At 46.8% G+C, this 25,419-nt stretch overlaps 1 long non-coding RNA gene across 1 annotated transcript in view; it reads left to right on the top strand.

Annotated features, from left to right (window-relative positions):
- The first annotated feature begins 5,115 nt into the window (after window positions 1-5,115).
- Window positions 5,116-25,419, top strand: part of LOC125942132 (uncharacterized) — a 62,197-nt gene continuing 41,893 nt past the window's right edge. Inside the window, exons 1-3 of the long non-coding RNA XR_007464834.1 lie at window positions 5,116-5,172; window positions 20,279-20,451; window positions 23,249-23,501. This is a non-coding gene — a long non-coding RNA (uncharacterized LOC125942132). The remainder of the gene's footprint in view (window positions 5,173-20,278; window positions 20,452-23,248; window positions 23,502-25,419) is intronic.

Raw genomic sequence — 25,419 nt, 5'->3', positions numbered from 1 at the left:
TTGCAGCATTCCAACCGGAGGTGAAGTGGGCCGTTTGCGGTGCTGGCAGATTGATAAATTTCATTGTGTATGTTTTTTTTCTGTCAAATTTTTTTATAGAAACAATTTCACTTACATTCCAACTATTATGAACAATGTTCACCATAAAGTTGGAAATATTATCCATGACTCAACCTGGGTAGCCAATCGGATAGCTTGCCCAACTAATGTCACGCACGCACGCCAGGCACGTAGATTGTAATAGGGCGGCTGAAAACTCAGGCACGCGGTGCTGCTACGACCGTTAGCGATGTACATTTTTAAAACCTTATAATAAATTACACGCTTTACGCAAAGTGCTTAGAGGTGTCAATGATCAGAAGGACCTGCCCAAACGACTCAGTGTGTTTGTCCAAAATCGTTAACATTTTTTCAGCGTCCCTTTAATGGTGCACGAGATGAGACCAATGAAACACCGTTGGCATTAGTCATTGCCAATGAAGGATTTGATAGCCTGAACATGACGTCTACTGCCTGTCCTGTTCTGACCAGTTTATGCTTGCTGCCCTGGCTTCGCTGCTCTGGCGATTGAGCAGAGCATGACAGTGCGTCCACTTGGCTTCGTTATTTTTGCAGCCAAATGAACTGTGCAGCATTTTGCATCTCAAGAGACTTAACCCTCTGCAAGCAGGTTGCACATGCGCTATCGACACCATGACAGAAGGTCAACGGCTTGAACATGCATCAAGTGTCCTTATAATTTCATTTTCAATATAACTTCACATCTCTCATAGCATATGAATCTGCTCAAATCAGGACCCGCAAAACAGAGTCAGAGTCCTGAGAATGTTTCAATTTCTGCAGTGGTGAACAAAAAGTTATGTTTTGTATTTTGAGTCTCCTGAGCTAAACTGTTCAGAAAGCTTTCATTGTGTAATTCCATACCATGAAGTTTGGACAATAGATTTTGAACACTCTACACTGCATCATTCGCACGGCGTGGCCTGCCCATTGTCTACACAACTCACATATTCCGAGAATGCTAGTTTTTCCAAGAATCCACGGGGAAACTGTATACCATAGTAAGCGAAAGTCCGCTTTCTTTCCGATTTTTTATTGGGCTTGCGTCTTACACGAGCCAGGTTTATAGTTACCACTAAAGCCTCAAACTTCACTTTGACTGCTATGCAAAATAATGCAACCACTGAACTCATTTACAGTTGCCAACCAATTTTTGGGACATGTACAGTCCAAATAACCAGCAGTCCAAAAAAAGCGAATTATGACAGTAAAATAAATGTTGTTTTTAAAACACCAGCACAGTGGAAACATTGTTTACAGACATTTGTGTAGTGTTGTGTCTCATTAAAATAAAATTTACTTGAAATGTTGTGATGGCCGAAACTTTCGATGCGTTTCGCATTCACCCATCATGCAACCCTGACATGCGTCATGGATCATCATGGGGTGCAGATACCATGCACGCAGCCTTGACTCCTTGACCCTGTTAGTTTGGGCCACGGAGAAAGAATAACAGGAGGCGAAACTCTGGGCCGGCGCCAGCGGGAGCACTGGTCGTGATAATGTCACGCTGGGAGAGGAGGAGACGCGCTGGTGGTGAACGTTGGCGCAGCGCCCCTTGCGGCGACGGAAGGAACTACTTCCCTCGCGGTCGGAGTCGGAGCGTGCGCGCGGCCGCGGCCGCGGTCACGGAAAAAAAAAAAAAAAAAAAAAAAAAAGCTCTCCGACGGCGCCCGGCGTCGTCTGCTACTGGCCGTTTGAGCTGAGCTGTCTGATGCCGCAAAAACATTTCCGCCAGCGCGGTTTGCACTCAAGCAATAAAGTACCTATAGACTGTCATGATATAAATATTTTTTTCAAGATTTAAATTTAAGGTCACATGCTTTTTATGCGGCAGTAAGAGCAAGAAACTAGAGCACTTGAAGGACCAGATGATCTGCGATCATAGCCAGGCGCGTATGGAAAGAGCAGTCGATTTGCAACTATACTCATGCGCGTATAGGAAACTGCACTTGATGCGTTTTCAAATTTTTCGGCGTAACAAAAAACGAGAATTTGTTTATCTTTATCATCATGCACAATAAAAAGTACCGATCAGAGTATGCGATACATAGCTACCTTGCGGGGAAGCTAAATTTAATTATATTCCTGCGGCAGGTTTGGGAAGACGTGGAAAGACGGAACAGCAGAGCAGAGCAGAGTCTGCCGCTCGCTTCGCGCAGTCAGAATCATCGCTTCTAAGTTCTGCAGTTCCTCCGTTGCTCCTCTACTATGCAAGTGTTCGTTGTGTATGCGGTTCATGATTATCAGAAATGGGGCACCGATGCTTCGTCCCAAAACTGTAACAGCGGATATAAGTAATGCGCGGAAAACGCTCGAACTTTCAAAGCTCCAAATGACGAACGCCTGAGAACTGACGAGAAACGACAACGTCTGCTAAAAACATTTCCCCAGCGGAACGCTCAGCAGGCGTAAATACTACGCTGACCTTGGAAGCGCAGTCTTCCCTGACCAGCCGAAAAAGTCATCGTTGCTCCTTGGGGCGGTACTGGTCGGTCCCCGTCTCATGGCGCTCCGGCCAGCTTAGCGAGAAAACGTTGTAATAGCTGCCGTCTCGTTTAGCGACAGGCATCGTGTTCAGCTAGCGTACTCGAGCTGTTGCTACCTAATGCAAGGGCGGCGCACAGGCATCAAGCATCCGCGCGCGAGCAGACGACAAGACCGAGCGACCGAGCCCCGCGCTTCCCGCATCCGCTGCATCACAAACCATCACGTGACCATACGTCAGGCGTCCGGCGTTTGGTAGGGGGCGCTTTCACGACGTCCGCCGCCGCGCTCCAGCGTGACATTATGACGACGCGAGAAGGAGCCGAGTTGCGCCTCCTGTTATTCTTTCTCCGTGGTTTGGGCCAAGCTGTGCAAAATCAGTTTTACGTTTTGTTGGCTTTATGCCCACACGCAAACTTAAGCTGTTGCATCCAGTAAGCGCACGCACAAATTTGGTAGGCATTTATAGTAGCTGCTGGCTGGTTATTCGCAGACCCAAACTCTGCTTCGTGCAATTCGTCGTCCAGCTCATTCATGTGTTCTCCCACCCATTCGCCAATGTGGCCTACTGGTACGAACATTTGAAGGTCGAATTTCCTGCAATGACTTGTTGCTGTTACATCCACCGGCTAGGTCTAACCCCAGCACAGCTTCAGCCGAGTCGGCGACCAAAGTTGCGCTTTGGTGCAGAGTTTGAGATACGGCAGTGAGGATAATCCCATTATCGGTAGGATAATGGGTATAATCTAATAGCGGCTTGTGCAAATCAACCGGTCGGACTCTTAGTGTAACTTTTTTTTTGCCTCAATATTTTCACATTGCATTGTTGGGCTGCAGGTCTTGCATGAGGGCGAGCCTTACCCAAATAAATACGGTACACCAACCAGTATCACAATGCATGTGAGAGAGAATGCTTGATGATAACTGGACAGATTAGCCAAGCGACAAGCTTTGCCTGCTACTCCAGGTCTAATCGATGAGGAATGCAAACAGTGAGAAAAAAACGCATGCAAGTCCAAGAATATGGGCAACAGGTAGTACTATGGAATGAACAAATCAGAAAGTGGAGCTGGGGCATTAAACGAAATGATTGTTATCTATTATTGTCCTCCTGGTGGTGAAAGGGCACATCCTGTGGGACAGTACTGGAAACAGAGCAATCAGTAGTAATTGCTTGGACACTCCAAGGGCATTTTTGCCGTTGCTCTCTCTATGCAGTCCTGAATGAAGTTTAAGTGTGGGGAGAATGATGGCCTGGGCACAATATGTTGATAAAGTTGCAGACTGGAGCCCTCCATTTCATTTCAGCTGCGTTCCAGAGAATGGAGATCCTGTAATTTCTTTCCTTTTAACTCATTGGAATGGTGAGGGTTCATCCATTTCCACTGTTCCAATTCCAGTAAATGACACGCTTTCTCTATAATTGTAAACTGCTTGTGTGGCGAGTAACTAAAAACATTTGTTAAGTCTTGCCAACGTTACAAATAATGTTGAATACTCTTCTTTCTTTTTTTCGTACAGACTTATACAGTACTTATCCAGTAGCTTTGATGACTCGCATAAGGAGCGCATCGGTATGTTTTGCAGGACTGTCTTTATTGTTTCACATTTACCACTATATAAACGGGCACCATTCTTTCCAGCACACCTCTCTGACTGCCTGCTATCACGCTTTCTAGATACTCGACAATACCCGACGTAGTTGCTTAGTGGCTAGGGCGTTCCTCTGCTGAGCACGAGGTCGCGGTATAACATCGTGGCCACGGCGGCTTCATTTCGATGGGGGCGAAATGCAGAAATGCCATATATCGTCCATTGAGTGCACGTTAAAGAACCCCAGGTGGTCAAAATTGATCCGGAGTCTCTCCATTGCAGTGTGCCTCTTAATCAGATCGTGGTTTTGGCACGTAAAACCGCAGAACTTAATTTTTTTATGTACTTGACAGTATGTGAAAGAACTTGGTTTTCGTTCCAAATTACCGTGGACTCACGCAGGGTGCATTCATTTGCGATGTCATTTCTGGCCCCCATTCTTGTGTTGTAGATTAAGTGGGATCCCGCTGAATCCAATAATTTTTTACAACTCTGAAATTGTGTCTTAATACACTTAATCCTTGTAACAGAAACAAAACATTTACGGATATTTGAAATGGTAGAATGTGTAAAACACAGAGTTCGTCTTAAAGGGAGTCCACTGTGCTTGGAATGCGTCTTCCTTTTGTCATCCTGCAGCTAAACACTGAAATCATCTGTTTGTGTTTTTTTTTGTTAGAATGATAATAGGTGCATAAAAAGTGCGTTGGTGTGAATGTATTCAAAAAGTCCACTGTTGGTTATTTTCACATACTATAAAGCTGGAGTGACACCTGCACATTGAAGGTGTGCATCATTGCGAAGTTTTTGTTGGTCTGTTTGTTTGTTTGTTTGTTTGTGCTCACATTTGTGCTGCATTTGCTGTGGCCTAGCTCTCATCTTGGTTCTTCCAACTTCTCTGCCTTTTCCAGGAGGTAATCGTGTACGCTGAAAAGGCAATGCCACCTGGCTTTGTGCTGGAAAAGCTAGATGCATATTTTCCACAGCCCACAGAATCTACATGGAAGGAGTTCAGTCAGACCTACTCTCAGGGTAAGAGGACATCGATTATGATGGCACACATGAATGCTTCAGGCCTGGCTGTTGTAGATGGCCCGCAGCCATGGAGAAAAGAAAGCTTTGGAGGGAGTGCCATGGGGGACCATCTTGAAGCCTAGTTGTAAAAAATAATAAGGTGGAATCACGGGAAAAGCACCCAGGCTTTTGATGTTATGCGGTGTCTTCTAGTTGCCCTGCACGGCTGCGCATGGTTCATTGCTTGCCTGTCTGTTGCACCACTCAGAAGTTGTAATGGAAGAGAGCTAGCAGCACAGACTAGAGAAAACGACAGCGATTCCAGCAGCCGGAGGTACTAAAACCTACCACTAACCAAACATGCTGTTCTCAGGATTCAACAGGCCAGGTGTGCATTTGGCAAATGAAACTAGGGGGAGAACATCGTCAGAGGGGGGTTGCATTGCGAATGCAGACTGCCCAATCTTATGGGCTCTCCTAAGTGTTTTCTTCTTTCCTCCATGCCCGTAGCCAAGAACAGTCACAGCTCATCTTTGATAGCCACCGCAATGCAGTCGCCAAGCAATAATTGGGGGCATACTTGATTATTCGGACAACTACGTGGCACCGTCACTAGCCCCATAGATGTAACGTAGAGTAAAACCTCATTAATTCGAAGTCCAGTGGGCTACGAAGTTTTCCATTGAAGCGGATTTTCAAATTGCCCGAAAAGAAAAAAAAAACTGAAAAAGAAGGGCAAATTACAAGGCTATGTCTTGTTTATGGAAACCAAAAAAGATCACGACGGTTACGAGTGTATAGCGCGAATATTTAAGTGTGAGCTAGCTGTGGTGCGGGCTAGTAGGATACAACTTTTAAAAAAAAGCAACCCGCCGCGGTGGCTCAGTTAGCTAAGGCATTGCGCTGCTGAGCACGAGGTCGCGGGATCGAATCCCGGCCGCGGCGGCCACATTTCTATGGAAGCAAAAATGCAAAAACACCCGTGTGCTTGCGTTTTAGTGCGTAAAAGAACCCCAGGTGGTCAAAATGAATCCAGAGCCCTCCACCACAGCGTGCCTCATAATCAGAACTGATTTTGGCATGTAAAACCCCAGAAAGAAGATGTTTATTTTTCGTGCAGGTAGACTACTTGAAATAATCATTGATGGAGGATTGCTTGGTACGATAGTCTGCTGCACCAAAGGTCACATTCTCTAGCCCGCAAATAATGCACAGTATTTGTCACCACTGCTACACTCAACAATGGTGCGGATGTCGTTCAGAGAATCGATCAGATTGACTAAAGCACGCGCACGTGTGGGCTTGTTGTCCCCGCCATCGCCTACTAGCACACTGTCGGTAGCTTCGTCTTCGCATCTGCTTCCATATTTAAGTAGTCTACAAAGCCTTGCCCCTCACTCCTCTTGGCTGCAGCTGGTGATGCGGGCGCACATCACTTCCCTTATCGTCTTGACTGGAAGAGTCGTCTTCTATAATACACAGATCACACCGAAGTGGCAAGCACAATCATTGATCGTCGAAATCTGATCCACAGGTCAAGTGCGTAGCCTATTTATTAGGCTTGTGCGAATACCGTATTTTCCGGGCTATAAGTCACACCTCTGTCAGGCATTCGATTCAGTAGAGATATCAGCAGTCATAGAGGCATTGCGTAATCAAGGAGTGGAGGAGGCATACGTGAATATCTTGGCAAATATCTACAAGGATTCCACAGCTACCTTGGTTCTCCACAAGAAAAGTAGAAAGATACCTATCAAGAAAGGGGTCAGGCAAGGAGACACAATCTCTCCAATGCTATTCACTGCATGCTTAGAAGAAGTATTCAAGCTCATAGACTGGGAAGGCTTAGGAGTGAGGATCGATGGCGAATATCTCAGCAACCTTCGGTTTGCAGATGACATTGTCCTATTGAGCAACAATGGAGAGGAATTACAACAAATGATTGAGGACCTTCATCGAGAAAGTGCAAGAATTGGGTTGAAGATGAATATGCAGAAGACAAAGATAATGTTCAATAGCCTGGCAAGCGAACAAGAATTCAGGATCGCCAGTCAGCCTCTAGAATCTGTAAAGGAATATGTTTATCTAGGTCAATTACTCACAGGGGACCCTGATCATGAGAAAGAAATTTACCGAAGAATAAAATTAGGTTGGAGTGCATACGGCAGGCATTGCCAAATCCTGACTGGGAGCTTACCACTGTCGTTGAAAAGAAAAGTGTACAATCATTGCATTCTACCGGTGCTAACATACGGGGCAGAAACTTGGAGGTTAACAAAGAAGCTCGAGAACAAGTTAAGGACCGCACAAAGAGCAATGGAACGAAAAATCTTAGGAGTAACGTTAAGAGACAGGAAGAGAGCGGTGTGGATCAGAGAACAAACGGGGGTAGACGATATTCTAGTTGACATTAAGCGGAAGAAATGGAGCTGGGCAGGCCATGTAATGCGTAGGATGGATAACCGGTGGACCATTAGGGTTACAGAATGGATACCAAGAGAAGGGAAGCGCAGTCGAGGACGGCAGAAAGTCAGGTGGGATGATGAGGTTAGGAAATTCGCAGGCGCAAGTTGGAATACGCTAGCGCAAGACAGGGGTAATTGGAGATCCCAGGGAGAGGCCTTCGTCCTGCAGTGGACATAAATATAGGCTGATGATGATGATGAAGTCACACCTCTGTATAAGTCGCACCCCCCTCAAAACGGCCGTTTTTCTGAAAAAAAAACGTATACCGTATTTATTCGAATCTAGGCCGATAGTTTTTTTCAAATAATCACATACGAAACTCTAGGGTCGGCTTAGATTCGAGGATTTAAAAAAACGCGCTAGTTTTTAACTGAAACTGATAAATATGGTGCATAGTTAGCGCCATCTAGAAAAGTCAGTATCGCAGCCGCTACTAGCCGCGCCAGTAGCCAACTGAAGTACACGAGCAACGTCGCCATTTTGCCCTGCGTCGTATCGGTAGTATCGGTATGGTGCAGCATCGGCGCGCGGTGTGGCGTTATCGTAATGGCACCAAATGGGCGATGCCACTATAGTGCCGCTTTCTAAACGAATACTGTATTTACTCGAATTTAACGCGCACTTTCAACACGACCCTAAATCTGCGTCGGCATCTCAAAATGGCCGCCTCGCACGCACGTCGAGCCTAGCTACCGTAGCATGCGGAAGCTTCCTCCGTGTGCTGCAGTACACATGCTTAGGCAATAGTCTACCGTCTGTATTCACGTTCTCAGCGTCTGCTCTATCAGCATGAAGTACGGAGTTCATCATGATGCCGCATTTAAAAGGAAAGTGATCATCTGTGCGGAGACAGACAGAAATCGGGCCGCATCACAGGCGTTCGGAGAATCCGAAACTTGCGAGCGGGACTGGCGCAAACAGGAGGAGAGGATTTTCGCCAGCAAAGCAATGTGGAATGGTTTCAATCGACCGAAGCAGGACGTAATCTGCGACGATCCACTCCGGCGATACGATCGCCTTGGCCCTATCTTGAACGCAATCTGCGACGGGTAAAGTCCGCCGCGCGCCGTGTTTTCGCCGCGTTGAAGCGAGAGGCATGCTAGCACGAAGGCGCGCTTCGTCTCCAGCGTTCTGACAGTTCGTTTCCGCGGTCAACGAGCGAGATGTGTTCATGTTTGCTTGTGCGCGCGTGACACCGTGCTTGTTAATAGCGGTCTACTAATTTGCTATCGCATTCGATGCATCGCCTTTCGGGCGAAACTGCGACTTTTTTTTATTCATCGCAACTTCAGTGCATCGGGAGGAAATCTATTTTTCCAAATGACAGAAAGTTGTATTTCTGTTTGAAAGCATGAGGTGCGCAGTACTGGTAAAGGACTTTTTTTTCCTCACGGAAAACGGGTGCGCGTTACAATCGAGGAAGCGTGAGAATCGAGTAAATACGGTAGTTGTGCTAGCCGTAGAGGCATCGTCAAACGTTCAAGCCGGGCGGAACTTCGGCATCGGTCTGTCGTTGGAGGGGGCCACGGGAGATGGTTTTTGTGTGTGCCGCAACGTGCGCTTCTTCCAAAAATGCAGCATCTCTAATGCGCTGGATGGTACTGAATATAGCGCACTGTTTGAAGACGTCAGCAGTAAGCAAGATAGCGACGAGGCTAGCAGCGATGGTGACATAGAATGAGCTCGGCGTGTTCAAATTTAATAAATGCTGTTTCATTTTGCGAATGCTGTCCTCGCTTTTTTCGTTGCCTAAAGTCAGCTCCGCCGCAAGGTACCAGTGTCGCGCAATGAAGCATGCGCAGCGTATTGCGGCGAAGTATACCAAGAGTGGAAAGCGGCCACTGTCGTGGTATACGTGCGCACCCGCCGTCACCTCTCCTGTCGCAGTACAAACACGGAGACGCCGAACAAGTGTACTGACAGGCCTTCAGAGCTATTTCGCACGCGGTTGTGGATATATGAGCCCTCCAGCAGAACGGTACCCACGCTGTTAGGATCGTCAAATGTTTCGTAACTACTCGTTGCAGCGACACCAGAGCTTATAATTACAGTGCTGAGAATGGTGCAGTAAGGTAACATTCGTGAAACGAATTTTCAGAAATATCTGATATCCGAGGCTGATTGCAAGCTCAAACAAACGCGCACACCTCGCGCTGGGTGCTCTGTCCGCCCTGAGGGCGAGGCTGGGGCGAGATGCTTGAGGCTGGGCATGAGGCACGGCCTACATTCGAGGTAAGTTTTTTTTTTTCTGACTTTGAACTTTTGGGGGGTCGGCTTAGAATCGGAGTCGGCCTAGATTCGAGTAAATACAGTATAAGTCGCACCGGTGTATAAGACGCACCTGTTCGTTCAGTAAACGATTTAAAAACTCGTTGAGGTTCAGGTCGCGAGGAAGTGTGACGAAAAATCCACGCTTGCAGCGGTCGCCGCCTCTCCACGTATACCACGGTAGACAGTGCTGACACGCGTGCAAGCGCCTTCCAATGTCTAGACGATACTTTACAGAAATATTTTATTCTGATAGCATGAACAGTGCAAATGATGGCTTGCATCACGGCGTTCAGTCAAAGCCATCGAAGTCGTCCTCCTCCGAGTCGCTGACAAACAATGCAGCTACTTCAGGTTGCAGTTCGGCTGGCACATCACTGTCGTCTTCAGACTCACTAGTATCCAACTCAACATCGCAATCAGCCGTGAATGGGATCAAACCAGCCTTTTGAAACCCTGAAACAATGGTTTTCTCAGAAACAGAGTTCCATGCCTCACTAACCCATTTCGCCAATTCTCCATAGTCATCCTGTTGCATGCGTCCTGTTTTTGTGAAGCTATGCTCCCCCTCCGACATCCAGGTCTCCCAGAAATGTCGCAGAACTGCTTTAAAACTGCGGTTCACAGAAATGTCGAGTGGCTGAAGCATCTTCGTCATGCCGCCAGGTATGATGACTGGGATGCAGTTCTTCGAACTTATCTTTTTCTTGATGATATCGGTGATATGCGCCCACATACTGTCCATCACCAGCATTCCTGGCGTCACATGAAAGAATCCATCGGGTCGACGTGAAAAACAACGGTCAAGCCACACACCCATCATTTCTTGGTCCATCCATCCCTTTGTGTTCGCCTGAACTACCACAGCGGGAGGAAGAGTCCTTTGGCAATGTTTTTCGTTTAAAAATCAACATGGGAGGCAGCTTTGTGCCATCGGCACAACAGGCGAGAACAACGGTGAAGTGAGACTTCTCATGGCCTGTTGTCCTCACCGTAACAGTTTTTTCACCTTTCTCGGCGACGCTTCTCCCAAGTGGAATATCAAAAGTCAGCGGGACTTCATCCATGTTGACGATGTGGCTTGCACCGACATTCTTCTTCTCAATTTCCTCCCTCGCGAATGAGCTGAAGTTGTCAAGCTGTGCCTGAAAGTCGTCGGGCAGCTTCTGGCACATTGACGTTCGAGCTCTCATGACCAGCTTATTCCGCCGCATAAAGCGGAAACACCACGATGGACCACCCTCGAAGCCAGCAGCATTGGTCTCTGTTGCCAGGGTCTTGGCCTTCAAACGCAGCTGCACTGTTGACAGCCCTCTGCCTTCGGCTCGTTGTTGCAATACCCATGTGCGAAGACGATGCTCGAGATCCAGCCAACGTGCCCTCATGCCGCGGTTCGCTTTCTTCATTGATTTTATTGTCCGGAGCAAATCGGAGGCTTTGCGCCACTCCCGGATCATTTTCTCGCTGACTTGGAATTCCCTCCCTGCTGCTCGGTTTCCACACACCACTGCAAGTTCAACTGCACGCAGCTTGAATTTCGCGTCGTAACTTTGCCGACTTTGCTTCGCAAGCGGCGCCATGTTTAGCGAGGCTGTGAGTGAAGACACATGAAAAGTGCACAGCAACAACAGCAACGAGTGCAATGAAGTGGCTGATGTTGATGTTCATGCGGCTTCACCGTTTAGAACGGGCGGGCGCTAGTGCATGGTAACTAGTAACAAGAATTAAAACAGTAAAATAACAGTGTGACCATAGAAAAGAAGCAAAAAAAAAACACTGCTGTGCACGGCAGAAGGCGACGCGCGGTGGAGCGTCATTTGATGTCCGCTCGATAAGGGGCGGGCCTATCGCATCCAATCCGATTTTGACTGTATACAGTAGAACCCCGCTGTTACGTTCCCGGGTGCTGCGTTTTCCCGGATGTTACGTCGTTTTCGGCCGGTCCCGGCACAGCTCCCATAGAACCCAATGCATTGGTAACCCCGCTGTTACGTCGCAACTGTGGGACCGTTCCCGCATCATACGTTGCGAACTGCCACACCGCGCCGGCCCGAGCGGCCATTTTGACTTTTCATGTCGCTTGGCTTGGTTGCTTGACGATGGCATTGGCCGCCCAAAGTGCTGGGGGCGACATTTATTACGTATTTTCGGTTTCCGCCAGCAAAAGTATGGCCTTTGATATCCGCTTTTGCTATCTAAAGATGATGTCTATGACGCGTTGTGGCCCTAAAATTCGTTTTGGCTCATAGATGTTCCCTATAAAGTCCAAGGGCGATAACGCCGTCGCCGCGCGCCGTATGCTTTCTTTCGCGCGCGAGACGCAGTCGTCGGCTCCCCTCGCACGCTTTCACTCGCACATACAGCATACGTCGCCGCGCGCCATATGCTGAATGTGCGAGTGAAAGCGTGCGAGGGGAGCCGACGACCGCGTCTCGCGCGCGAAAGAAAAGCAGAGAGGCAGCGCGCCTCCTTCCGTTGCGCTCGAGGCACCAGCAAGGGAGCGAGGGGGGGGGGGGGGGTAGCGGGCAGCGTTGTGCTCTGGCATCATACTGCGCGGCGGCGCGCGCGCGGTCCCGCGGGCCCTATCTTGAAAGCGATCTGCGTGGGGGTAGATTCTACGCAGTGTAGGTGCGTCGGCGGCTCGTGGCTTTGTGCGTGCTGCGTGTTCTCGGCGCTCAGTTAATAGACAACAGCACGAAGGTCACTTCGCTCGCTTCTGCAGCGGCGCTTAACTGCGCGTGTCCGCGCTGACAATGTTTGTTAATTAGTTAATAACCGAATGTTTACAAGTTTATACAGATGATAAAACTACTATTCTTACTTTGTATAGCTCACCGCAATCGATACTCCGGCTGTCGGGCGAAACTACTTTTTGTCGCACGTAAGAATTAAAATAATATTGTGTGCAGTTCAACACTACTCCCATTTCTCAATTTTTCCTGTTTCCTGGCTCTTGCGTTTCCCGGCTCTTACGTTTTTTTTTTACGGTCCCGTGAAAAACGTAACAGCGGGGTTCTACTGTATAAGTCGCACCGTTATATAAGATGCACCTACGAAAAAATCAGAAAAAAAACACGTCTTATACGCCGGAAAGTACGGTAGTGCTTTTTTGGTTCGTAGCGAATAGTAATTCTTCTCGAATAATTTCGAATAGTAGAAAGTAAAGAAGAAAAAAAAAACGGCAGAGGGCTAAAGTCTGGGATTTATTCAAGGAAAATAAACAACTTGGTTATTTATGAAAATTTAGAAATTTTCGTGCAAAAATACTAGCTGTTTCACATGCTGGGGTTTGAGGTGCTTCCTTCTGCAGCTTACAACGACTCCTGCAGTGGAAAAAAGCCTTTCACTTCTTGTCAGGGTGCCTGGTATCGAAAGATACCTACCGGCAGCTGCAACCAGGTTTGGGTAAAGGTGGCTCTTGCTTTTCCATCACACAAGGGGGTCTTCAGACCGGGAAAGAAGGGGAGCCTTCAAGTACGCAGCAACCTCATCCGAGATTGTACGGCTTGACTGATGATGTGCACGTGAACTGAAGTGTGTAAAAGCACTCCACACAGAGTCCTCTGATGGGTCTGCAGAGCAGGTGCTTTTCTCACTTGTTGCTGTACCATGTTGATCAACTGGCACAGTCTCTTCTGCTGTCGTTGTGAGTAGAGTGAACGCCCATTGTGTTGCGGGTCGCTCAGCATAACAGACATCTTTGTATCTAGGATCGACCAACATTGCCAATGCAGGAAGGCGTGACATCTTGATATCAGCGAACCTCGTCTTGATACTACGCAAAAGGCTTGAGGCAAGCAATGCTGCCTCACCACCTTCGGAAACATGTTCAGCTAGAACCACCTTGGTACACTGCAACAGGGGGATGACTTGTGGCAGCGTGAGATATCTGTCCCCAGACAGTTCAGTTGTGGCATGGTCAAGTGGCTTCAAGACTTGCACTGCTGCATTCATAAGCTTCCAGTCACTTGCGTTCAAGTTTGGAACTGCGTCAGATTCTGAAAGTTCTACAGTGATGAACGTACGGAGCTTCACGAGTCTGGTCATCATGGCATGCTCACTGTTCCATCGCGTCGGGACATCTTTTATAACCGCGAGAGGGTCCAGCTGCATGTTTCTCTGTTTTTCCTGAAGCCGTCCTCGGGCCTTGGCACTCCGTTTGTATCTAGCCACAATCGCTCTGGCTTTAGCACAGAGCTGCAAAAACCCTGACACTTCTCTTTTGGCATCACTGACACACAACTGAAGGGTGTGTCCAAAACACTGCACACCATTCCAGGACGACCGCGCTACTGCAGAAGTAAAGTTCCTTCCATTATCTGTAACGACGAAGATCGGCACAGTATCGTGGGCTGGAAGTTCCCACTCCTCGATGACACCTGCGATAAATAGCTCCAGGTTTGCTGCAGTGTGGGAGTGCAAGCAAATACATGCACGTGTTGCACAAAGTCACTGTCCTTAACGTGGCAAGTAAATAGAAAATGGGATAACTTCTTAAACTGTAGAAGGGAAGCATCCCATTTGATCAATGAGAAGATTAGAAGAAAGGGGACCCAATGGTTCTCAGAAGTAAACAAAAAGGATAGAAAAGCGGCGAAGAAATTTTGGAAACATCTCAACTCCTTGAGGAATAAGACTAGCCTAGAGCAGAGGTTTATAGTTACAGCTCAAGGTGTTCGGCTAGAAGGAGATGAGGCAATGGAACATATAAGAACAATGATGACAAAAAAATATAAAGAACGAAACATAGCATGTGCTCAATCAGGTGAGGATAGACTGGTTAGTGCAGTGGCTCCACTTGAACAAAGTGAGTGGGAAAGGGCAGAGAAGAGGGTTCCTAGTAGCATGTCGACTGGTCCTGATGGCATCCCAATTATGTTAATAAAGACATTGGGCCCAAAATCTAAGAAAGCATTAAGAGAGGCAGTGAGAAAAATGATAATGGACGGTAAAGCCCTCGACGGGTGGAGACAGCAGGATGAGCATGATATATAAGGGAAAGGGGGACAAAGCCGACATAAACAACTACTGTCCTATAACAGTGACATCAGTGGTTTACATAGTGGTGATGCAGATTATAAAGGACAGACTGCAAGCATGGGTGGATGGCGAGGAGGTGCTGGGGGAACTACAAAATGGGTTCCGGAAACAAAAACGGTTAGAAGATAATCTGTTCTCATTGACGCAGTGTAAATTGAAATAGCAGAAAAGGAACACAGTCGCCTATGGCTCGAATTTCTGGATATAAAGGGAGCATATGACAGTGTAATCCAAAAGGATTTGTGGGACATACTGGGCCCTCTAGATGTGGAAGATGGAGTAAGTAATCTTTTAAAAGATATCTATAAAAGTAACAAGGTGCTTACAAAATGGGAAAACAAGGTATCTGGGCCTATAGAAATACAGCAGGGGCTTAGGTAGGGGTGCCCTTTGTCACCTGTGTTGATCATGCTGTATTTACAAGGATTAGAGAAATAAATGAAAGAGGAGCGGACTTGGCTTCAACCTTTCCTATTCCAAGCAAGGAGAATGGATTAAACAGTCATTACCAGGACTGATGTATGCGGATGACATTGCACTTATATCTGACACCAAGAAAGACTTGCAGGGCTAAATGGACATCTGTGGTAAAGAGGGAGATAGCTTAGGTTTGAAGTTTAGTAAAAATCGGCAGTCATAATTTTTAATGATAATCAGGGCAGCGAGCATAGGATACAGGAGGTTACGCTGGAGGTAGTGGATAAGTACAAATATCTTGGAGTGTGGATAAACAATGGGGCTGAGTACCTAACAGAACATGAAAAATATGTAACGACTAAAGGTACAGGAATGCAGCTGTGATGAAAAATAGGGCCCTGTGGAATTACAATAGCTACGAAATGGTGAGAGGGATTTGGAAAGGGGGTGCTGGTCCCTAGTTTGATTTTCAGCAATGCGGTACTGTGCATGAGATCAGAGGTTCGAGCAAGGTTTATAGTTAAGCAGCGAGGGGTAGGTAGGCTTGCTTTGGGAGCACACGGAAATACACCAAATCAGGGGGTACAGGGTAACATGGGATGGATGTCATTCGAGGGCAGGGATGCCAGCAGCAAGATAGAATTTTAGGAGCAATTGAGAGAAATGGCAGAAAAGCAGTAGGCAAAGAGAGTTTTCAGTTATTTGTACATGAGGAATGTTGACACAAAATGGAAGAAGCGGACCAGAAAATTGTCAATCAAATATTTGGAGTGCAGGAGGGGTGCAAACCAGGAAACATTGGTTAAGAAAAAGGTTAAAGAAACAGAGAGGGGTTTGTGAAAAACAGGAATGCAGACGAAATCAGCACTGGGAACATACAGAACTTTCAAGCAAGAAATTGCCAAAGAAAATATCTATGATAATTCTATGGGAAGCTCTGTTGTTTGAAGCCAGGACGGGAGTATTGCGGACTAAGATGTACTGAGTCAAGTACCAAGGTATAGACACGTTGTGCGGTGCGTGTGGAGAGGAAGAGGAAACAGCTGAACACCTCATACTTTTCCGTACAGTGCAAAGCAACGGGTCTGATTTTTTCAAAGCATTGGCGTTTAGGGACAGTGAAGGCAAAATAGACTTTAAGCGGATAGAAATAACCAAACGGAAGTTATCAGATTGGTGGCTAAAATCAAGGCAGGGGTGAAATTTTACCCACCACAAATTACAAATTATGTTTATAGTCACAGCTAGGTGGCATATGCCACCGCCCGATTTAAAGGGTGCAGCCTCATCCATCCATCCAGTTCGAGTTGTTTTGCTCTTTTTTTGTGTGTTTTTTTGTTTTTTGGCTGTCGTCACTCTTCAAGCGCGTGAATTTTGTTGTTCTTGCACCACGAATAAGTTGACCGGTAAGCGCAAAAAATAACTTCTTGCACTCCAGTAATGCAGTTAGATCAATTGTAGACAGGCTTGGCATGAGAGTAAGCCATTGTTTTCAGCTACCTGCAAATATGCAGAACGTAGTGGTTGAAGACGTCCAGCACTACTACAGAAATGGCATGACATACCTGTTCTTTCGGGTAATACTGTGCAGACAGCTCATCAATGGGAGGAGCTTTCGCAAGGGTCGGCGCAGTCTAGTATATCACAAGAGAGGAAGCAAGAACTGCTGAAATATGACCGTGGTGCTAACAGACGTTTGGTTCAATGGGCAGGGGCACTACCCGTTGTTACTTTCGGTGACCAGTGGGGGCAGCGATCTTGGAAGTATCTCCCGATTGCCTGCGACGAATCGCTTCAGGAGGCTGAAAACCGTCCCGCCGGGAAAGATCAGCGGCGACACCATTCAAAGAGTACGTGTCACGACACTAGGAAGAGGAGACTCTTGGAAAAGGGCCTCTACTACGACGCATTCTCACGGCTGCTCGACAGACCAGCTGGCCGCCAAGGCCGTTCTCCAAACAAACCCGTCGATGGCTGCTGGCCCATTCCAGGAGCAACAGACGCGTCAGTTCAAGTCAGGCGCGAAGCCACCTGTCTACGAGTGTCCCCTCCTTTATGTAGGGGAGTGAGCAGTGTGTGCCCGAGGGCACTTCTCCGAATGTAGTCGGGAAACGAAGGCGCCGGGGGATTATGCGCACCCTCGCCCTCAAGGCGGACCTTTGTGACTCTCGACGCTCCGATTGGAGGATGGTGGGACCGCAGCCTGGACAGAGGGGGTTTTAACGCGGACTTCTGCGGGCTATCGGGAGTGCTCTCCCATCTTCCCTGAGGTGGTAGGTAGTGCTTCGATCTAGTATGCTTCCATCCAGTCATGCTAAACTGATGAGACGTATCGTTCTCCTACTTCTTAGGTAAATAATGTAAATAAACCCAGTACTCTTCGTTCTCGTTGAGTACCTGTTCCTCCCTTCAACAACGTCTTCAGTGTCAGCGTGGATGAGGCGGACGACGGCTTGGGCCAGCTACCACTTTGGATATGTCTGTCCCAACCCCTACAACTGGTAGCAGCGGCGGCGTAGGCTAGAGAGCGACCCGCAGTTTGACGTCGAACTCGGATAGACCACGACTCCCAGCTCCAGCACCGTGCGCCACCACTACACTCAAAAAGTGCCAGTGGTTCTAAACTACTTCGCAGGAAACATGCACAATACTTGTATGTAAGGCCTGCCAAGTGCCTTTTTGCATTGCTTGCTTTCAACCCTTCCATAAGAAGCCGTAATCACCTCACAGCCTGAAACGATGAAGCCCAAAGTGTACAGAGGAACAATGTGTGTCTCAGTTTCGCTCATGGACTCAAGTTATCTGTGGGACAAGTAAGTGTTGTCCCGCAGATTTTTCTGATAGTATTCTTGTACAGGAAGAAGACGAACGTAAACTTTATTATCAAGTCAATCAGATTTGAGTCTGGCATCTCTTTAGTGGGTCTGGGCACCCGCCGCGAACGCGGTTCCTCGGCTCGCTGGACGGTCCAGAGTTGTACTGTCAGGTTCGAGCTGAGCAGTGCGGTCTTCCAATGCGAGCGGAGGCTGGCGGTGGAAGAGACGGAGGTGTCGGCACTGCCCGAAGTGTTTGTTATGTCCTGACATTCCCATAACATGTGATTAAGTGTGGCAACCTCGCCACAGGAAATGTATAGCTGAATCTATGAGTAGATTTCTCGCACTGGACAAAGGGTTAAGGCGAGCAGTTGTGCTTGTGAATACGATTGTATGACATCGACTGTTATTTCCATCCTTTCATTCAACGCGAGTTTACAACATGCCAATTGTTGGATACTGGACAGGAGTGAGTGAGAGAGACACAAATTGCGATGTCGTCTACGACTAAATCTTATGCAATCGTACGTATACCCATTCTGTATGTTTAAAGACGATGGCAGCTGTACTCCAACGAAAGCATGTTAAAGGGCCTTCACCAGGTCGGGCCATTTTGAGCTGACAAGCGCAGTGCATACAGTGCGCGCTAACGATCGTGTCTGCTAAGTATTACGCCGCTACACGACGCGGAAAGAGGGTAAATTTCAAACTAAACGCCGTTGCCTTTCTTCGCACAAGCGTGCCTACGTGGATCGCAGTGCTGTGACGTCGCTCATAGTGACACGCGAATTAATTCGAGAATTATTCAAGACAACATCAGGTATTTGTTTTATCTGTTGCTTCAATAGAAAGAATAAAGTTTCGAATACAAATCGAATGTCTGCGTGTTTTTGTTTTGCTTCATACCGTTGCAAGAGAGATGTACAGTACTGCCGTTTCGCCTGCCTGCTTAATCCCACGTGGTGCAGTCGTGCGCATAGACAGCGTAACTGTTTTCTACCCTGTTTGAGTGCGCGATCATGGTCTTTCATACGCTGGGGTCTACCTCAGTGTTCATGTTGCACAGACTTATACCACTAGTCTGGTGCTCGTAAAGATGTCGTACCATCCTCCGTGCTCTGTTATCGGTTGCAAGCCCAGTGATCGGCAAGGGCGTATTCGGCATCTGCCTAGACATGAAGTGCTGCGCCTTGCCTGGTTGCAATGCATTGGCCTTTCGGCCACGAAGTTTGGCTCGTTTGTAGTGGGTCACTTCGCGCCCGTGGATTATACCAACGCCTATTATACCCACTATCTGCGGATGCAACAGGAAATGGGCATTGCGTTTAAACCTGCGCTGCGCCCGGGAACGCTACCAACGCTCTTCGTTCCGAACACGGCGGTAACTGCTGCATTTTCGTGCTCAATTGGCGTTCTATGCCTGCTTTAGTAGTGAATGTACGTGTTAACGGAGCACCATTTACTTTGCAGTATCGGTTGCCTCGCGCGTGCAGTGTGCTTTTAATGTCTCATTTGTTAAATGAAGCAGCAGCCGCAGGCATGTGCTTTTAAACAAACTTAAACTCTACTGCCGAGTACCGTTCTTGAAATACCACCTATGTCTTTTGTTTAGTTAATGAGCTAACCGAGTAAATTTTGCCACTGCCTTATATCGGCCGTGACCTGCATGCATTTTTTTGCAAGTTTCATTTATTAAATTGGGCAGCAGAATATATATGTTGATTGAACAAAAATTCAGCTGTATCACCGTGCACTGCACTTAAAAAACCGTCATAAAAAATATAGGCTACCAAAGGCATCCTCATACGCCGAAAATTCTGATTAGAGAAATAAATTTTTCTGTGAGGATTTGCCTCAAGGCATAAAGGGATTTAAAAAAGATTTAAAGAGAAAGAAACACTTGTACCTTGGCGCATTGTGCAGGAACGGCAGCAATGTCTCTATAATACAGTAATGAGTGGAAGTACAGTGCACTACATGCACCATTATTTTTTACTTCCATTCTTTGCAGCCTGTGCCAACACCATGCAGCAGTGCTCCTGAAGAATCACAAACAGTAAATGTCACATCATATCTGAATGCAATGACTGATTGTAGTAATGTCGAAATCTTTGCAGGGCGAGACGTGCAGATGTCCCCGAGCACCGCTGCGGTGCACAGCCAGCATCCAGACGACTCAGGATGAGTGCAGCCTTCCTACGACATCCGAGGCTGGCACGCTAACCTTTTACAATCCTGCACACTGCTGCTACCCAGACACCACAGCAGCATAGTTCTGGAAGAAATGCTGGTGAGCATAGGCTGACGCACTGCTGGAATGGGTGGCCTTTCATGTTGAGATAAATATACAGTCAAACCCGCATATATCGAACTCACAAAAAAACTGGAATTAGTTCGATATATCGAGCAGTTCGATATAGAACATTTAAAGAATTTGACAATTTAAAAAACGCACTTCATTAAAAAAGTGTTCTTTATTTCCTAAATACTTGTGCAGTGGGCATATTAGCGCAAGAAATAGTTGCCGATCTTCTGCTTTGTCAGTTTTAAAGCATTGTTTAACATACACTTTTCAACACTATCGAGTGGCTCGGAAAAGCCGAAGCAACAGCCTTTTATGGACGCGCAGTGGCGGTGAACAACGCTCAGTGCATGAAGTGCATCGGAACACGTGGGCGGGTCGGAACTGGTTGGGTCCTCGCAGTTACTGTCGCCGGCAAGATCCCTAGCCAGATCGGCAATGATGTCTTCATCAGCGAGCTCTCCGGTGGTGCAACATCGTCGTCGACGGTGACGAAGTCTCGTTGCAGTCCCATCACAAACGGCACCAGGGAACTCAGACAGCTGGCTAAACAAATCATCAAGTTCCTCAATTGGTTCATCACAATTTTCAGATGAGCTTGCGCCAGCTTCGCCAGAAGCACCGAGTCCACAATGACGGAAGCGATTCTGAATTGTTTCTTTTGTGACGTCATTCCATGATGCTTTCAGCATAGTTACCGCACCCAGGAGGTCAATTTTTAACTCTCGGCCAGTGCGAAGGTTTAGCAAAAGCCGTTGCACAAGGTGCTTTCTATAGCCTGCCTTCAGTGCACGAGTGACGCCTTGGTCTAAGGGCTGCAGCACTGAGGTTGTGTTCGGAGGCAGGAAACAAAGCTGACGCTTACCTTACAATGATGCGCAGAGCATTTATGAACGAGTAAGCAGATTTTTCTGCCTTCGCTTACCAGGTCATCGTCCGTACTCGGTAGGCGCCGGTAGCACTTGGTCTCTTGTCCGCCTTACATTGGCCTTATTTTTCAGTATCGTACTCAGCGTACTTCTTGGGATGCTGTATGCTGCGGCGACATCCGACTTCTTTTCTCCGCGTTCAACTCTTCTGATGATTTCCTGCTTTGCGGATATTAGCAGGTTCTGCCGTTTCACGGCAGCCATCTCTTACGGAGCGGACGAGCGCTGCGTTCCGAGGACGCGACTACGCGCACAATCTTGTAATTTCACGAACGACAGAGCACTGAGCAATCGAGCCTATCGCATGCAGGCGCAGTTGATTGTGAGAGAGAGAGAGTAGTCGAACCACTTTTTCTAGGGGGTGGCTGTCCGAGGGAGCTAAAGCAGCGCCGCACGCGCGCAGTTAGGCTAAACCACTTTGTCTGGGAGGGTGAGGAGGGGTAATGACGGCTCGCCGGTCGCGTGTACGGCGCTCGCCATGCGGGACAGCCAACTTCTGGGGTAGTTTTTCGCTGCTTGAAGTTCGCTATATCGATAGCGGCTGCTATTTTTGTTCGATGTAACCGTAATTTTTGCGATATATTCTTATTGTAACATTACGGTGTTCAAAAATGTTCGATATACGAGGTAATTCGATGTAAACGGGTTTGATATGGTCGGGTTCGACTGTATCTATACATAGCCTTGTTAACACTCATGTGTAGAAAAATTCCGGTAGAACTAACGTTATCTTTGTAAGCATCCTTCTGCATACAATGTTTTGTAGTACCACACACATGCACACATATATATGCACGCATTACATACTTACATGTGTGCATGTGTGTTTTTAACAATAGTTGCTGTTGCCTCAAAACATGACTCATACTCACAATAGTTTTCATTAAATCTCCATACCTTCTTCTTCAGTCCGATTTTCTGCCGGGTATCCAGCCTTGTTAATATTGAATGCAGATCCAACACACATGTTCTAATCAATATCAAGCTAAGGTTTGTTTATTGGTAATGCCTATTTGATGCTATGCAAAACTAGTTTGATTTGGTTCGAAAAGTTTTATCTAGTAATCATAGTGGGACATGCCCATTCTAGAAGATTGACCAATAATGGTCACACATGTACAGGCTCAAGCCGAGTGGCTAAATTAAAGAAATTAAGCAAACCAAAGAATCCGTAAATATATTTCACCATTCCATTAACAGGTCTGTGTTTTACAGATACCTCGGAGCCGACATATGTACAGATCGTATGTACCAAGACATTTTTTTTTGTTACACAGAATAGAGGTGGGCATACTTGGTCAACATACAACTGAATTATGTATAAGCCATTTTGCTGGTACTTCCACGAATGATTTTGCGACAATACAAGAATGTATCCAAAGATGTGTGGACTCGTACATTTCTCTGAAGACATGCCATGTATACAGTGTTCATTTCTTTGTAAATGTTCTCGCCTTGGTGGTATTGTGCTGCCATTGTGATTCGCAATGTTAGTGTCGTCTATTGTTGGCCTAAAGTTTTTTCTAAACAAATGACGAGAAACTGAGAAACCGTAAAGTGGGAGAAAGAGCCAAAGAAACCTATCGCTTTAAAAATGAAATAGGGGCATGACATATGTCCTGCAAATTACTATTTATGTGAGAAGAAAAAGGAGGAGACAGGGCGGTTACCCAGTTCTAGACTGACTGGCTACCCTATGCTAGGGTATAAAGAATGGAACATAATAGGAGGAGACAGGTGAAATTAAAGAAGAACTGCTCAGACATTAGAAAAGTAAACGGGGCTTTTGCAAACAGCTCCTGAGTTCCAATATAGGACAGGTGCTTTCTGTGTGATAACGCAATACATCACTGCAGCCACGCAGGTGGACTTTGTTGTTCGAGTCCAGACCTCAGCAGGTGTGCAGACCGACAGCTGCGAGGTATCCCTGCCACCAGCAACTCCCGAACGATCGGCAGATGTTTATGCTTGGCTGTGGGTACTTCGAGTTCAAGCTTCTTCAACACCAGTGCAGAGGGCCTTATTTGTGGATGCTGATGAGGCAGAAGAAATGGAGCTTGACTGCAGCTACAGGCCTTCAGCAGCATTGCTCGACACCACTAGCACAAGGTATATTATACTGAATCAGTTTTGTTCACAGTTACGGCTTCAGCAGATCACTGTGCTCTAATCTTGCACGTAAATAGCACAACTAATGTATTTGTTACATATGCAAAACACCAGAAAATATACAAAACAGCATGACAGCATGGAAAACAAGACAAAAGAAGCATACAAATACAAATGTCCTCCTAAACTTATCCTTAAATAAGTGATCTATAATGAGCCTGTTTTCTGATTTCTTGTATTTGTGTTTTGAGGCATGATATGCTGTCGGGACGGTGTAATCTACTGGCACTATTTTAGCTCGACCTTGTGGTTTAGATTATAGTGTAGGGCATGTCATGTGCAACAGCAAAAGGTAAGAAGTTCCAAAAGTGTCGGAACTTTGTACCGAACATGTACATCCCATTCACGTGTCTATCTATGTCTGTGTACACAGTAGCACCAGCAATCCAAGACAAAAAGAAACATAACACTACTGATAGCTTGAGCAGCATTTATATCTTCATGCAACAGTACCATGCAATAAGACTTGCAATATCGCTTGAAATGCACCTTATGGGTGCATAAAGGTGTCGAATGCTTTACAAATGAGATGCAGAAAGCACTTGTGAAACTTCAAGCAGCAGGCTGTAAATTGTCATGGCTTGTGCAAAAAAAATATGCTGAAGAATAAACAGTAGCACCGTCAAGCGCAAGAAACACTAAGCCAAGGTGGCAGCAATAACATTTGAAGAAAACACAGATCTGGGTCTAATTCTGAAGATGACAAGCAGATGTCCTAGCACAATAAAATGCAGCATCCAACGAATGCACCAGAAAAACACAGGAATGAAGTACTAGAATGAAAGCATACATAATCACAGCAAATACATTTCATAAAATCAAAATACTAGGCCATAACGCACATGGGACACCCTACTCCCAACTGAGTCAGTGGTGTCACAAAAATTTTTGCATCATATTCAATATTCACTATGTGTTGCTATTAGGTTGCTTGTCACAGGCTAGGCCTGTGACATAACAGGGCATGTGTTTAATTGTGTGGCTTTTGCGCAAGTTGGTTAGATACATCAGAGGGGGTCATAGCGCTAGAAGACACGGACAAGAATGAGAGAACAAGACGAGCGCTCGTCTTGTTCTCTCATTCTTGTCCTTGTCTTCTAGAGCTATGACCCCCTCTGATGAGTGCATGTATTACACAGCCCTTATTAAAAGAAGCAAAGCACATATTTCAATAACCTTCTGTATCAAAACATCATGCGTTTCTATATGCCAAGTGTGATACTTTCAATATGCAGCAACTGCCCCGATGTGGTCGACACATTACTGCCTACCACAACCAGTGATGCCTCGGAGCCAGCCACAGCACTGACATCCACAAGCAACAGCCATGCAGAGCCTGCTGCAGAGCCTTGCAGTGAATGCAAGTTCGTTGTTTTTGAAAGCTGCTTACAGCAGCTTTTATCCCCCACCTGCATTGTGTGCCATATGCCTTGGTGTAAGCAGCGCTCTGTAGTTGGCTCAATGGTTTCAAGTAGGAGCAGCTGCAGTAACTGCTAGAACACAGCAATGTGGAGGAGCCAGCCTCTCATCAGCGGCAAACCAGCAGGCAATATCCTAATGGCAGCTGGCCTGCTATTGTCTGCATGTCCAGTGGCCACAGTACTGTTATGGCTGCGGTCCATTAATGTGCAGGCTATCAGTTAACAGCGCTTGTTCATCTATTAGAAGCTGTACAGTTGAGTGCAAAATTTTAGAGACCACGGGAGCAGCGACTAAACTGCATCGCTGCGCATTCTGACCGTTGTGCGCCTAAGTTCAAGAGCGCCTACTGTGCACGAGTGTCCTTTTTTATCTGCCAGCCTGCTCATTCGGTTGCTTCAACCGCACCCGCACTCTAACGCGGGAGAGAGCGCAAGGT

Source organism: Dermacentor silvarum, chromosome 1 (genome assembly GCF_013339745.2).
Source record: "Dermacentor silvarum isolate Dsil-2018 chromosome 1, BIME_Dsil_1.4, whole genome shotgun sequence".
Classification (NCBI taxonomy): domain Eukaryota; kingdom Metazoa; phylum Arthropoda; class Arachnida; order Ixodida; family Ixodidae; genus Dermacentor; species Dermacentor silvarum.
Note: the sequence above shows the minus strand (reverse complement) of the source record. Positions and strands in the feature narration are given on the sequence as shown.